At 42.3% G+C, this 16,401-nt stretch overlaps 1 protein-coding gene across 1 annotated transcript in view; it reads right to left on the bottom strand.

The window, feature by feature from the left end:
- Positions 1–16,401, bottom strand: part of MRPS6 (mitochondrial ribosomal protein S6) — a 62,501-nt gene that overhangs the window by 23,060 nt on the left and 23,040 nt on the right. The gene's annotated exons all lie outside the window — the stretch shown is intronic.

The following is a 16,401-nucleotide window of genomic DNA, read 5'->3' as shown; positions in this document are numbered from 1 at the left end:
TCCATCTTCCCTTGGCTTCTTTATGCACATTAATAAAAAAAATTTACCTGGGGTGCCCAAACTTTTGATTCCCCACTGTATAATCTAGGCTTTACAAAATAGCTAGGCTTAGGTACAAGGTGACATGAAAATGGAGATTATTGGATAGGACCCTTCTAGATCAAGCACCACAGTGTATACTCAAAGGCCAATAATATAGGAAATATCTGTTATAAGAAACACCCGTTCTTGTGAATTGTGTGTAAAGAACAGTATGGGGGTGTAATTTCAGTTTCATGGAATAACCATGGATTATGTTGGTCAATAATGAGATGCTTCTTAGTTTCCATTGAGTTTCTACAATGTATACTCTTTTCAGCTTCGACTAGGATGGCATAAAAGAAGGTATGTCCTGCTTGGCAGGGTAAGGAGATGTCCTATGACTCCTGCTCCCTCGCATGTTTTCTGTGCCAGGGTTATTGACGAACAACCAACATCTGACTCATTCTCGCCTGATGGGGCTTTCCTCTCATTTATATCAATAATTAGTTTTCTCCAATGTAGCCCTTGGAAATAATGACAAATGATTCATTGTATCACAAGACTCAGGATAAATTAAAGGGGTACTCCACCCCTAGACATCTTATTGCCTATCCAAAGGATAGGGGATAAGACATCGGATTGCTGGGGACCCCTGCAATCTTGACTGCGGCACCCCAGACATCCGGTGCACGGAGTGAACTTCGCTCCGTGCCGGATGACTGGTGATGCAAGGCTTGTGATGTCACAGCCATGCCCCCTCAATGCAAGTCTATGGGAGGGGGGCATGACTACCGTCACGCCCCCTTCCATAGACTTGCATTGAGGGGGCGTGACCGTGATGTCACAAGCCTAGGGCGCTGCACCCGACGTTCTAAACGAACGCCGCGTGCAACAGGGAGATCGCTGGGGTCCCCAGCGGGGGACGCCCGCAATCAGACATCCCCTATCCAAAGGGGATAAGATGTCTTGGGGCAGAGTACCCCTTTAAACAGTAAGTTATCAATAGCTTATTGCAAATGTTAATGGGCAGTATAAACAAAAACAAAACAAAAACTCGAAAGAAATCCTGGTTACCCTACCATGTGCTGCTGTCTTTCCCTTCATTGCATGTCAACTTTTTACAAAAAGAGAAAAAAGTATTTTTATTTTTATTTAAAAAAAAATGTCTACCTCCTTTGGAAGAAAAAAAAATAACATTCTTAAACACATTGGTTAACTTGGCAACAATGCGCCACACTAGTGCTTCTCAAACTTTTCCAGTACACAGAACCCTAAAACTGCTATATAACACACTAAGGAACTCATGTCCATGAAGAAGTTGGTAGTGGAGGAGCATCAACTACAACATGACACCGTTTGGGGCAGTGCCCATTGAGTCTTGTATTTCATTTGCTATGGACACTACTTAAATTTGATGTCTTACATAGTTGGCATCGCGATCTTGTTTGTTAGTAGGCAGTGATACTGTTCTATGTACTGGATCTTCTCCCGATCACAACAGGGGGTTGTTCTTTGGTTATTTGACCATAAATGTACTAATTAAAAAAGGTAGGTGCAAAGATGTTACTCGTGGATGGTTGTGTGGATGGCATAAAAAAAACTTTTGTCACCATCCATACCGATACAGTGGTCCCTCAACATACAATAGTTTCAACAATGGTCTTTTCTGGACCCTTGTAACTTGAAACCAGACTCAACATACAATACTACAGACAGGGCAGATCTGCGAAACGTGTCAATGGCCGAAATAACTGACCAAATAGAATGGGCATCCACTGGTACAACCCCTGTATTACTGAAGTGCATGCACTGACTGGTGTCTGGTAGTGCCCCCTACAGTACAGGAAGGTATTACATGTTCTGTATTCTTTACCTGTGTCAGGGTTAGCTGCTCCTTTGGACACAGGTAAGGGCGGCTCCATGTTACTTTTTAGGACATTATGTGTTCTGTACAGGACCCTGAAGAAGTTCCTGTCTTCTACATAGACAGTGATTACAGCTCCCAGCAGATCTTTATTACTTTTATATGTAAGGATTTGCTTTATCTCTAGTTATCTACTTATTTTTCTTTAATCCTCACTTTTTCTTATTTATGAATGACATTTCGGGAGCTTCAGAACCAATTACCAGGTTTCCATAGAGTTATGGTCTCAACATACAATAATTTCACCATAAAATGGTCATCCTGGAACCAACTAATAATTGTAACTTGAGGGATCACTGTATTATAACCTAAGAAGCATTAAATATGTATGAGAATGGTAATGTGAACCCATACAAGTTAGGTGTGAATTTCGCTATTAGGAAGTCTCGGACTTTGGGTTTATAAAGTTAAACCCCAATATCTCAGCCAAAATATATAAAATAATCATTCTCCCCTTGAATATTAGGAAATTCTGAGTTAATTTATAGTAGAAAAAAAACATCGTGTAGACCTGTCCCCGTCACGCACAAGAGCCGCAGTTATTCGCACAGCACCTGTTGTTGTACATCATTCGTATCATCATCCGCCCCGTGAGGATAAACATTCACATTGTCTAGATATGTCTTACAGGAATGACATATCTAGGGCAGCAGCTCGATCCATTTAATGGGGCCATTTATGTGTAAAATTTCTCATAAACTGCGCATATCTCAAAAACAAGTTGAATGAACTCTAAAGAATAAAGTGTAAGGTTAAATCTCACATGACTGATCTCATAATGGAAGCCAGGACACTTTTCCGGATTTCATAGGCATGACGGCACACTCCGAGATCAATGCCGTCAATACTGAATACTTGACTGCTCGGCCTTTTCTCCAGTTATATATATCCTGTATGGCAGCAATAGCAAAGTATGGAGGGGTACTGTGCTAGAACGGTCAGACGATGGATTCAATGGACCCAATTTAATCCAATTCCCTGAAGGTCCCCTCTTCCAGCAATGACTTGCACTTTGAGGCTGGCCCGCCGACAGGATTTAAATATTCATAAGCGCTGGTCATGTGAGCGCTCGTGCCTACTGAACACTCACGTGACCGGCGCTTATGAATACTTAAATCTAGCCGGCGGGCCAGCCTCAAAGCGCAAGTCAGCGCTGGAAGAGGGGGGGGACCTTCTGGGGATCGGGGCTCCAGACTGCAGGTAGGTATAGCAGTCCAAGACCCCGCATCGGTCTCCTGTTCACCCGATACACTGGGTTATAGGGCGGGTGAACGGGTGACCACTTTCCTTTAAATGCCCATTAGGCTCTTTTTTTTCTCAGCCATTAAAGGGGTATTCCAGGATTTTTATTTATTTGACTGTGCTACAGGGGCTGTTAAGTTAGTGTTGTTCATAATATAGTGTCTGTACCTGTGTGTGACGGTTTTCTCACAATTCTTTTGTGATTTTTCACCCCAATATTTATTTTTACCAGCATACAAAATGACTGTGGTCTCAGATTTTTCCCAGCTTGCAATGCGGCCGAGACCTGACATCACTAGTCAGCTGATGACAGGGAGCCTGTCTGCTTCAATGGGTGGCGGGATCAATCTGCAACTAATGCAACAGCTGTAGGCACCCTGATTGAAAACCACAGGTCTGCAGCTCATTTAAGTTTCAATGGGTGGGGTGGCTGGTGTGGGAGGGAGAAAAATGGAATTGTGGGAGTTGTAGTCAAAAAGAGAAAAGTCAAACAGGAAATACTAGATCACAAAAAGCTAGCCACAGTATTATGGTAATCTCACAACATAGCCATTTAGCCCCAAGACAAGTGCAGATCCTTCCTAAGTATGTCCATTACTGCCTGCTAGGTACGTACTAAAATCACCTTATGGTGGAGAACTCCTTTAATGGCCATTTTTGGGACGTGGCACAACGGGCAATAATGCGTCCCAATGGATCCCATTTACTGTAATGGGGCCCTTCAGGTGCCATTATTTTGTAGTGGGACTAGCAGGAGAAAAAGATGGCGCAGGCAGTTATTTTTCTCCTGCTATTCCCCCGGGCTCCCCTGATGGCAGTCACGCTGCAGTGTGCTTACAACAGCGTGAAAGGAACCAAGAAGCATTGGGGTCAGTCCTTTTGGCTTAAGTGATGACAGATTCCCTTTAAAGCAGTGGTCTCAAACTGTGGCCCTCTAGATGTTGCAAAGCAACTCCCAGCATGCTGGGAGTTGAAGTTTTGCAACATCTAGAGGGCCACAGTTTGAGACCACTGCTTTAAAGTTTGATGGCCCCGTTGCTTGTTGACAAAGTGCTTTACACCGTACGCAAGGGATGTATTTTCTGAAAGGAAACGTACAGTAAATTTGTGATCACCCAAGATCACTTTCAGAAAAACGATTACAGCGTAAAGTGAACAGCTCAACGGTAGGGAACTGTAATTACAACAGGTCACCGATCGTATACTCATCCCACATCCTGCAGCTAGGAAAGGAGTCTTCTGTTTATAAGCAACTTTAAGGCCTCGCGCACACAACTGTATTCCAGCCATGTACGTTTTAAACTCTATGAAGCCATAATACGTAAACCTAAGAGTATGTTCACACCAAGTTATTTTGCCGCCCCCTTGACTTCACCCATTGGCCTGCTCTTTGACATGCCCAACCTTTCTACTGGGGTGACACACTGTAACAAGCCCCCTCCTAATGTAATTAGCTTACTACTGGGGTGATCCACTGTAACAAACCTCCTCCTCATGCTACTGGCTGAGCAAGTGGTTCGGATGCTGGTTGTCTAACTTTCTGTGGCAGGCAGAGCGGTGTCCCCAATCAACAGGGCGCTCTAGGCGGCCGCCTATCTTGTCTATAGGCAGAGCCGGCCCTGGTTCACACTGAGGAATTATAGAGGATTCTACTCAAGTAAATCCGCTCGCTTAGGCTGAGTTCACACCACGTTTTTGCAATACAGTTCCCGTATAAATTTTTTATTTGAAAACCGTACGGAACCGTATTGAAAACCGTATGCGTTGACTCTCCATTGAAAACCGTATGCCAAAAGATCCTGTACGGTTTTGTGAGTTTTTTTTCCTGTAGCCTACTTTTTTACTTTTTCAAACAAGTGAAACTTTATTCATAATGGAATGAAAAGTTAAAAACGTATACTTTTTTTTTCTTAAAAAACTGAAGCAACCGGACATCATTTATCAAACCGTATACGGATTCAAATTTGTACACGTTTTGATACAGTTTAGCCAGGTTTTGAGGAACCCAGCCTTATTCTGCTCCAATCATTCAACAATGAAAGTTCACTCGACTTTACTAGACTTTCTGCTGCCCCGTTCACACTGAGGAATTTCTGCAAGCAGAATTTCTATACAGAATTCTGTTCCGTCTGAAGATAGAACATGTTCATTCTTCAGGCGGGATCTACAAGTAAGAGCCCATTGAAGTCAATGGGATTTTTTTTTCTTCTACTGACATAATGAGGAGTTTTGCGCGGAATTCCATGCATAAATTTCACACGAATTCCAAATTACAAAAAAGAAGATTTGATGGTTTTATCTAATGCAATATTATGGTGGCATATGGAGTTCCTATGGCTCGGTGTAGCATGAGGCTAGCGTTTGTCTGCAACATCCCATGGGCAGTGTACCGTAATGTCACCAGATGAGTTCTGCTGGACTCTTTAGAGTGGTGGCGGTCCAGATGGAGAGTATAAATGTTTTATCTTCTATATCTTATAGCCTATGGGATTACCAAAAGTCGACAATGTTGGATTTTTCATCTTGGCGGTAATAGAGATCCTGTTTGTTAATCTTAAAAGACCTTAGGCCTTTTAGGGAACGTTCAAAATGTGAAAACCAAATTTCCTTATACCTATTTCTTTGTTGTGCTATGATCATTTAAAAAGTTACAGGCCCAAAAGCCTGAGGCTGCATTATGGAGAGACTCGGATGACAACACTTCAGACTCCTGTCTAGAGATGAGTGAAGTTACAGTGATTCGATTCGTCATGAACCTCCCGGATCGGCGGTTGCTGACTTTATCCTGCATAAATGAGTTCAACTTTCAGGCACTCCGGTGGATATAGTCCTAGGAAAAGGTGGATACAGTCCTAGGAGAGTCTCCAGCCACCGGAGCACCTGAAAGCTGAACTAATTTATGCCGGATAAAGTCAGTAACCGCCGAGCCGAGAAGTTTGTGATGAATCGAATCACTGTAACTTCGCTCACCTGTACTCCTGTCCAATGCTACTTTACTAAAAATCTAGTCACTGGCTCTGGCCTAATTTGGTACGTCAAGCTTTTTTTTTTGTTTCCCCAAGAATGAATACAGGACGTGAGCTCGCTCCATTTTGATCCTCTCTCAGTTGTCTATGTTTAGCTTTATTTCTATGTACCTGGCAGAATTAATAAAACAGTGTTTAGGGAAATAAAACAGAAGACAGTACACATAGTAATGTAATGTGATGTCACAAGATCAATAAAAAGGTTTGCTTTATTTCGGCACTTAAGGAAACAATTTTTTTAATTTTTTTTTTCCAGTAAGAACATCATCAACAATACAACGTCTGCATGTTTATGTTAAAAACAGTTCCACAAAAAAAGAAAAAGTACACACAGTCTGAACTGACAGAAATACTGTTAACAATTCCATAGTATTAAATAGACAACAATAAAAAAGTACACAAACACAAAACAACGTCTGTATATCCAAAAGGGGGAAAAAAAATCCACATTATTTATAATTGTCTGGTACAAAATTGCTCTTTTATATGCCTTAATCTACAACCCAGGACATTTCGGCTATTTTTATTGGATGCTGAAAATTCTGAGACCTCCCATGAGGAACCGTTATCGTATAGCACAAAAAAAAAACAGACTGTACATTATATAGGAATCGGCTCTGGCCGCATTAATAATGTCGATATACCATATATATATATTTTAACAGAGATTACATCAGTTATAAGATGAACAATGTGAGGGTTGATTCTCTCACCTGTATAAAAGTAGCCAAGAGGCGATACATAGCTGCAAGACTGTTCACCCCAGAAAAGGCGATAAAAACACAAGAAACAGCCGCCCCAAGATGTAATTCACAAGCATCAAGCAGATATGTTGTCAACGCCATCAGGTCATCTGATATTTTGCCATTTTGACTACACTTTAACAGAGTATATATGGTCCAGATTTCTAGCCCAATGTGAATCGGGACCAGAATCTGGTCACGTTTGGTAGACATTGCGCATTATCGATAGTAAGTACTTGATATCACAAAAAAATTTCATATCTACAGAAAGGAACCTCATCAACTTTCGGCATTGGCAAGTAAAGCCAAGTTTAGCCTGAAGGGTACCAACCCAGAAGAACTGGAATTGACCATAGCTTGTAGTACATAGTAAAGAATTCTCAATCTTTATGATGGTGGTTATTGAGGAACTGGGTGTAAATAAAAGGCAATTTTTTTTCCTGAAACCACATACGTTGGCTCCACAGAAAAATAAGAACTCTGACACATCTATTTTGGATATTTACCCAACAATAAGTCAGGTTTCAAAAGGCACAAAAGAAATTTATGTCGCTAATGTCCCAAATGTGCTTCATGGTTCCACCACTGAAATTGACCAACAAAAGCTAAAAAGGTGAATTACTATAGAAAAGAAGGACTATCAAAGTTTACATCTGCTGTATTTGCCTCACAGGGACCAGCCAACAAGTGTGCCAAATAGTTCCATGGCTTTTACATTTCAACAATCCGTATTATCGATTAAAATCAATAATGAAAATAGTCAACGATTTGCATTATCGATTCATCGGTTATTAGGTGGTATGGCCTTGGTTGTTAGGGGCGTGGCCTAGCAAGCACTATTAAACCTACTGTTACTAGCTAGCTGCGGCCTACTTCCTGCAGAGAGACCATGGTCTAGAGTACAGATTTGTTAATTCAATTTAATGGGCACTTGTGATAAAATAAAAAATAAAAAAAACGGGTGCAGTCCAGCATTATAGAAAATGTTACACTGCTTTAAAAAGTTGATCGTTCCATATGTTGTGCTCATCTCGAAAATAACATAACACTAAATCAGCATACTTAGCTATGCCTGTGTGCTCAAATGGTTGTAGCTGCAAAACTTGCCTACAGGCCCTCAACAGGGTCGTCATTTATCTTATTCAGGCTGGTCATACACATCCATCATGTGCGTAACAAAATGATCAGGCAATTAAAAACAAACATGCAAAAACCTTCTCATATGGAGGCAATCATACACAATACAAAATGGACCAAGCGCCGCCAAAAAAGTCAACCAGACACCTAGCTAATGTGTATGACCAGTTTAAATACCTTGCATAGATATACTTAAAGGATATTATGGCTGTCACAACTATAAAAGAGAAAAACAATACAAATGTATCTAGCACTAAAGTCCACACGTTTTCGCAAGTTCAACTTTACTAAGGCTGCATTCACATTACATTTGGTTGCTACAGCTGCCGTGTCCGGCTGGGAAATTTCAAAACCGGGCACTCCCGTATCCCAGCTGGACCGCCACGGAAACCTATTCACTTTAATGAGCTGGCCGAAGTCAAAGAGTGACTCCGGTCGGCTAATCTTTGCCCCGTATCCGGTTTTGAGACCAGACCTAAAACCGTAGTATACCACGGTTTTAAGTCCGGTCACAAAACCGGATCCAGGGCAGAAGTGAGCCACTATCTGACTCCAATCAGCTCATTAAAGTGAATGAGAAGCTGTGCGGGTGTGGCCGGCATACGGAAGCTCCCGGTTTTGAAATTTCCCAGCCGGACCCGGCTGCTGTAGCAATCAAACGTAATGTGAATGCAGCCTAACAGACGTAAAATCATAGGCCCAGATTTATCAAACTGTGTGAAAGAAAAAGTGGAGTGATTTTCCCACAGCAACCAATCACAGCTCAGCTTTCACTTTACCAGAGCTCAGTAGCTGAGCTGTGATTGGTTGCTGTAGAAAAATATCTCCACATTTTCTCTTACAGAGTTTGATAAATCTGGGCAATAGAGATTTTTGTCTTTCCTTGTTCACCACAAAACCTGTTTTATAATAAAGATTCGTAAGGGATTGTTCTCTATTTTGCATAAGGGAGTGCTAGGAAACAGTATTGCACTTTTTTTTATCCCAATTATAAAGAAGAACTAATGAGATTGGCAGATTAAAAATCTCTAAGGTGCCCCTACATTATGGACTTGGACTAAAGTTGGCCAAATCTGCCTCCTTCTGGTGTTCAGACAGCTGTCTAAGGTAAATGGCAGCCTCCTGGTTCCTAAAGTTACAATATTAATCGGTTCCAGGATGACATTGTATGTTGAAACCATTGTATGTTGGGTCCATAACTATGGAAAACTGGTAATTGGTTCTGAAGCCCCAAACATCATAGGAAAAAGTGAGGATTAAAGAAAAATAGGTAGATAACTAGTACAGATAAAGCAAGTCCTTAAATTTAAAAGTAAAAAAGATCTGCAGGGAGCTGTAATCACTGTCTATGTAGAGGACAGGAGCTTCTTCAGGGTCCTGTACAGTACACACAGTGTCCTAAAAAAGTTATGTAGTCACCCTCACCTGGTGTCCAAAGGAGCAGCTAACCCTGGCACAGGTAAAGAGTATTACAGAACATGTAATACCTCCCTGTACTGTGGAGGGCGCTACCAGACAGCCAGTCAGTGCATACACTTCAGTAATACAGGGGATTTACCAGTGAAGTGACCATTCTGATTGGTCAGATCTTTCAGCCATTGACATGTTTTGCAGATCTGGACTGTCCGTAGCATTGTATGTTGAGTCTGGTTTCAATTTACAATGGTCCAGAAAAGACTATTGTATGTTAAAAATATTGTATGTTAAGGCCATTTTACATTAAAGGGGTAGTCCAGTGGTGAAAAACTTATCCCCTATCCTAAGGATAGGGGATAAGTTTGAGATCGCGGGGGGTCCGACCGCTGGGGCCCCCTGTGATCTCTCTGTACGGGGCCCCGGCTCTCCGCCGAGATAGCGGGTGTCGACCCCCGTACGAGGCGGCGGCCGACACGCCCCCTCAATACATCTCTATGGCAGAGCCGGAGATTGCCGAAGGCAGCGCTTCGGCTCTGCCATAGAGTTGTATTGAGGGGGCGTGTCGGCCGCCGCCTCGTGCGGAGGTCGACACGCCCCCTTCCAGCGGGCTGTCGGGGCTCCGTACAGGAGATCGCGGGGGGCCCCAGGGGTCGGACCCCCGCGATCTGCAACGTATCCCCTATCCTTAGGATAGGGGATAAGTTGCTCACCACTGAATCACCACTGGACTACTCCTTTAAGTACCACTATATTTAAAATGTAGGACCAGAGAGTATCTTTCATACTGTACCCATAAACTAGTTTAAAAAAAAAAAAAAAAGGCTAAGGTGCAACCCCAGGGGTGTGGAAATCTAATAAAAAAAAATATTACGGGACTAAGATTTTTTTTCCGTTTTACTTGCCCCTCGGGACGATCCACTTGTCCAGACAAATTGTTACTTTTACACTCTTGTTTTTTCCTCCTCGCCCTATAATAGCCATAACTACCTACTATAATGATACCTTGTAATTTTTCAATAACATTCTCCAAATAAAAATAAAAATTTTTTATAATATAAATTATATATATATATATATATATATATATATATATATATATATATATATATATCAGTGAAGTGAAATTGAAATAGTAAAAGATAATTTTGCTAATTTGGTGGTTTTCTTTTCTACACCATTTACCTTGTAGTTGAACTACCATGTTTTGATACTTTAGACCGATCTGATTACAGCGATACCAGATTTGTATAGTTTCCGTCATGTTTTGCTAATTTAAAAAAAATCCTGAACTTTTTTGAATGTTTTTAATTGCCATTTTTTGACCCCCTGTAGCTTTTTTTTTTTTCGCATACCAGGCTGTATGAGGGCTCATTTTTTGCGCCATAATAGTTTTTTTGTATCGATACCATTTTGGTATTGATCTGACTTTTTAATCAATGTTTAACTTTTTTTTCTGGGATATTATAAAAATTGCAATTCTGTGGTTTGGTATTTTTTTTACATTTACATAATTTACTGTATGGGATACATAATGTTATATTTTAATAGTTCGTACAATTACGCACGCAGCGATACTAGATATGTTTATTTGTATTATGTTTTTATATAGGAAAAGGGGTTGATTTGAACTTTTAACATGGAAGGGGTTAATGTGTGCCTTTTAAACTTATTTTTTTTTATTTTTTTTACACGTTATTAGACTTTTAGGAGGAATCATTAGATTCCTCATACAGATCAATAGAGTTCTATCGAGCTCCATTGATCTTTGTGCTCTGTGATCCATTGATAGAGCCTAGTCCAGCCAAGATCTATCAATGACAGAGCCACAGGACAGCAGGGAAGCAGAGGTAAGCCCTCCGGCTACCTCTATTGTGGATCTTCACCACCCGCTATCACGCTGCGAGGGGGGGGGGGGGGGGTCGGATCTAGCCCACCAGGGAGCATTCACATGTCCCTTTAGACGCCGCTGTCAGCTTTGACAGCGGCGATCTAAAGGGTTAATAGCCAGCCGCCACGATCGCTGCATGCTGGCTATTAGTGGCGGCCCCCAGCTACTGAAAACAGCCGGGGGCTGCAGAGTACAGAGCAAGCAGGAGTCGGGAGGCCGCTCCATAAAGACTGCTGATCGCCGCCTTGCTTGTCAGGTCCGAAGCAGGGCTAAGGGCCGGAAAAATTCATCTGCCCGGCGCCCGGAGCTGCATGTCCCGGGCGTCTGGCAATAGGAATTCCACATCTCTGAACCCTAAAAAAATTACTACTGATAAGATACAAAACAAGGCCACATCAAGACAGAGGGACTTTAAACATTGGGGGGGGAGGCCATTGAAATAGTCAGGAAAACCTATGAAATGTTTTTACAAGTTTACACACAGCAGCCGGCATTTTAAGTGCAATTCGTTATAGGACACAAAGACATTTGCCGAGAAAGATAGTTTTGGGTTATTGTGATTGACTTTTTACTTTTTTGTACTGATTATGAATTATTTCAGTAAATTAGAGCTACTTCTGGTTACTATAGTAACAGACAGCAAATAATCTCCCCCCTGCTGTCAGACATGTGACTTACCGCCGAGCTCTACCACTAATCTCATTCGAGCTCCAATAGATGTTCTGAATTAAAAAGAAAAATACCAACAAGGTTACTCAACATAGCTTGTAGATATAGAACTAGAAACTGGGGGAACATACTTTTCTTTAATTTACAGGATAATCTGGAAACCCGAGACAGGTAGTCATCCTAGGCCATAGTCATGGGGAAGGGCCTAAAAGGTCACAATTGCTGTTGTTGCCATCATGCAGCACCCACTTGGAGCGGTTCCTTTTCTTACTACACAAAAAGGTAGAGAAGAGTGGTCTTTGAGACCTCCTATATGATCAATAGTGTGAATTTGGAGCTTTGAAGAATCACATTATGATCCTGGATCGAAATAACCAAAAAAATAAAAATCATTGAGTAGACCCAATGGTGTTGGAAACATATCAGCCTTCAAACTGGAAGCACATTGAATACTAGATAATTTAGCCTTCGTAAATGAACAACTATGATCAGTACTGGAAACATCGAGCTAGCAGGCTATCCCAAAATACTCTACATATAAGACTGGGTCCACGCTCCATTTGGGGCCATATAATGGAGCCAAACGATCTGTTACACATAAGATGATGAGAGATCCCATTGACTTCAATGTGGTGCTCCTTGTAGTAATTTTGTCCAGTCAGATCTTGCAATAAACAGAAGCTGCGGTAGAGCACCTTGAACAGATGAACCTAGCCTTAGATAATCCATATTTCAGGAGTCAAAACCCGTGAATAGTATGTTGTGCTGGAAGTACTTTGATACTAGATAACTGACTCATCAGGATTAATACTGGAAACTGCCAACTCAGCGCTCCTGTATGCTTTCATATGCGCTCCCGTATGTAATTCATTTCAATGAGCAGGCCGGAGTGAAACGTTCGGTCGGCTCATTTATGCGCTATATGCGCTTTTTCCCTGGACCTAAAACTGTGGTCAAGCATGGTTTTAGGTCCGGTTGTAAAAGCGCATACGGCGCAAAAATGAGCCGACCGGACTGAACGTTTCACTGCGGTCAGCTCATTGAAATGTTCGGTTTTAGCTCCCCCCTGCCGTATGCGCTCCCGTATGGGAGAAAACGTGATGTGAACCCAGCTGGGTTCACATCACATTTTTGCCATACTGTTTTCAATCAGTTTTTCTAAAGAAAACCGTATGGCAAAAAAAAAACAAAAAATGTATGGAACCGTATGGGAGAAAGTAAAACGTATGCGTTTTTAAACCGTATACTGTTTTTAAAAGTGCTTACGGTGCCGTCCATTTTTGTTTAAAAAAAATTAAAAAAACACAAGTTTTTGAAAATTTTGTCCATTTTTAACGAGAGGTGTTGGGTGGGGACTTTAGGATGCAAATGTGCAAAGTAAAAAACATATATGGTTTCCCGTATGGAACCGTATACATGTGCGTTTCCCATTGATGTCCATGTTAAAAAAAAAAGGTATGCGGTTGCAGTGCGGTTTTTAAACCGGAATAAAAAAAAAATATATATGTGATACATAAAATATGAGATTTTTCTCTTCACTTTATTTCTTATTCTTGACTATACAGAAGTACATAGAGACCGGGCACACCCAAGTGTGTGCAAAGGGGTCTTATAGCACAAATGTACTTCATACAACTAAAAAAAAACACTAGGGCATAACACTTTGGAAATGAAAACAAGGTTAAAAAATAAATAAATAAAAAAAATAAAACAATCCTCACACACAATAGAAGACACTTGAAGATGACCACAGACACCTAGAACTATCAGGTCCTACCATAGGGAAATTAAAAGGGTATTCCATTGCAGAACATCTTATCCTCTATCAACAGGATAGGGGATAAGTGTCTGGTCACGGGGCCTTCCCACGATCACCTGCCGGGCACCACGTCTCTCCATGCATGGATTACTGTTGACCACCACACAAAGACACGCCCCTCCATGTAGCTCTATGGGAGAGCCAGATATTCAGCGTTCGGGTTTCTCACTCTTCCACAGAGCTACATTGGGTGGTGTGTTGGCCACTGCTTTGTGCGGTGGTTGACAATAATCCATGCAAGAAGCAGAGACCGGAACCCCTGCAATAAGACACATACCCTCTATCCTGAACATAGGGGACAAGATGTTCTGCAACAGTGTACCCCTATTTTGGAACTTACGGATAGAATTTCCCAAAAAATGGAGACTTGTGACTCAATGCAAATATACAACTTCTCTTGTGATAAATTCTGAAAGTAGCTAAAGGTGCATGGGGTATTTGGACGGTCACAATATTTGATTTTAGCAAACACAGAAGAAAAAGAATGTAGGGGATCACTTACAATCCGGAGGCAGTGATCAGTGGTGAAAAACATTGTCTTTATTCAAGGTGCATACATCAATTCATAACGCAGGACGCCATGGTCCGCAGTCAGGTGGAGTGAACAGCCGATTTTGTGCCGAGGGCCGGCGTTTCTTCAGACTACGCCTCTTCCATCACCTGGAGGCAGGTAAATACACCTCTCTCTCCACGTCACGGAAGGTAGGTGTTCCCATACAAAAACTAAATACATGAACCATAAAAAAATTCAACTACTACAAAGATGCTACTATAGAAAGATAGAACTCCCATATCTAGTCTCATTTAAATGGAAACCTCCATGGGCATTTGTATTTAATATCCATTTCCCCTCTTTTTGCATAAATATGTTACTCTAGGAGGAGTTGAGCTTATGTGTGGAGATTTTATATGCGGTCTATGCCATTCGCTGTGCTTGCAACAGGTTTTATATAGGTTGTACCAATCGCCCCCGTTAATATCAGATTCAGAGAGCACGAACGTTCCCTTAAAACAGGAAATGGCTCCACCCAGGCTCATCTCATGTACGAGAGGAGCATAATAGTGAACCTAAAACTTAGCATTTTATGGGTATCGAAAGGGTAAACACCGCGCATGGCATGGATGTGAAGAAATCCATTCCATAAAAATAAAAAAATAAAGAGGGGAAATCGATATTAAAAACACATGACCAGAGAGGTCCCGTTTTAAATGACCGACTAGATATGAGCATCTTTCTATAGTTACATCTTTGTAGTAGTTGAATTTTTCATGGCTCTTGTTTTTAGTTTTTGTATGGGAACGCCTACCTTCCCTTCCGTGACGTGGAGAGAGAGGTGTATTTACCTGCCTCCAGGTGACGGAAGAGGCGTGGTCTGAAGAAGCGCCGGCCCTCGGCACGAAAGCGGCTGTTCACTTCACCTGACTGCGGACCCTGGCGTCCTGCGTTATGAATTGATGCATGCACCTTGAATAAAGACGTTTTCACCACTGACGTGCCTCCGGATCGCAAGTGATCCCCTACATTTTCTTCTTCTGTGTTCGCATTCATGGACTCTTATATGGGGTACGAGCAAAGTAAGGAGTCACTTAAAGGGGTACTCAGCGTTTGGAACAAACCGTTCCGAACTCTGGAGCCGAGAGCTTGTGACATCATAGCCCCGCCCCCCTCATTATGTCACAGCCCGCCCCCTCAATGCAATTCTATGGGAGGGGGCGTGACGGCTGTAAAAATGATGAGATGCAAAAACAGCCCCACACACTTTAAAAAGGAACACTTCAGGCTAAACAGATATACTGTGTTATGCCTAGTACAATAGGGCAAAGCAAGACATGTGAGTCGTCATGCTTCACTCCCTGCTGAGATTGTTCATTTTTACTTTTTTTTTAAGGATAAGTTCAGATTGGGGCACACCAACCACAGATGGTCTATAAGATTGCGGATACGACTTGGTCATAAAAAGTTAAAAATTTGGAAATTCCAGGCACATGTAATGGTAAAAGGACCACCTAAAATGTTTAAAAACCCAATTAAAGGGGTACTCCGGTGCTTAAACATCTTATCCCCTATCCAAAGGATAGGGGATAAGATGCCTGATCACGGGAGTCCCGCAGCTGGGGACCCCCGGGATCATGCACGCGGCACCCCGTTTGTAATCAGACCCGGAGCATGTTCCGGGTCCGGGTCTGATTATGGTCGACCGCAGGGCGGGCGGCGTGTGACGTCACTCCCCTGCCCCCGTGTGACGTCATGCTCCGCCCCTCAATGCAAGCCTACGGGAGGGGGCGTGATAGCTATCACGCCCCCTCCCGTAGGCTTGCATTGAGGGGCGGAGCGTGACGTCACACGGGGCGGAGGTGTGACATCACACGCCGCCGGTAATCAGTCCCGGAGCGAACACGCTCCGGGCACTGATTACAAATGGGGTGCCGCGTGCATGATCCTGGGGGGTCCCCAGCGGCGGGACTCCCACGATCAAGCATCTTATCCCCTATCCAAAGGATGTTTAAGCACCGGA

The sequence above is a fragment of the Hyla sarda genome, chromosome 2 (genome assembly GCF_029499605.1).
Source record: "Hyla sarda isolate aHylSar1 chromosome 2, aHylSar1.hap1, whole genome shotgun sequence".
Classification (NCBI taxonomy): Eukaryota; Metazoa; Chordata; class Amphibia; order Anura; family Hylidae; genus Hyla; species Hyla sarda.
Note: the sequence above shows the minus strand (reverse complement) of the source record. Positions and strands in the feature narration are given on the sequence as shown.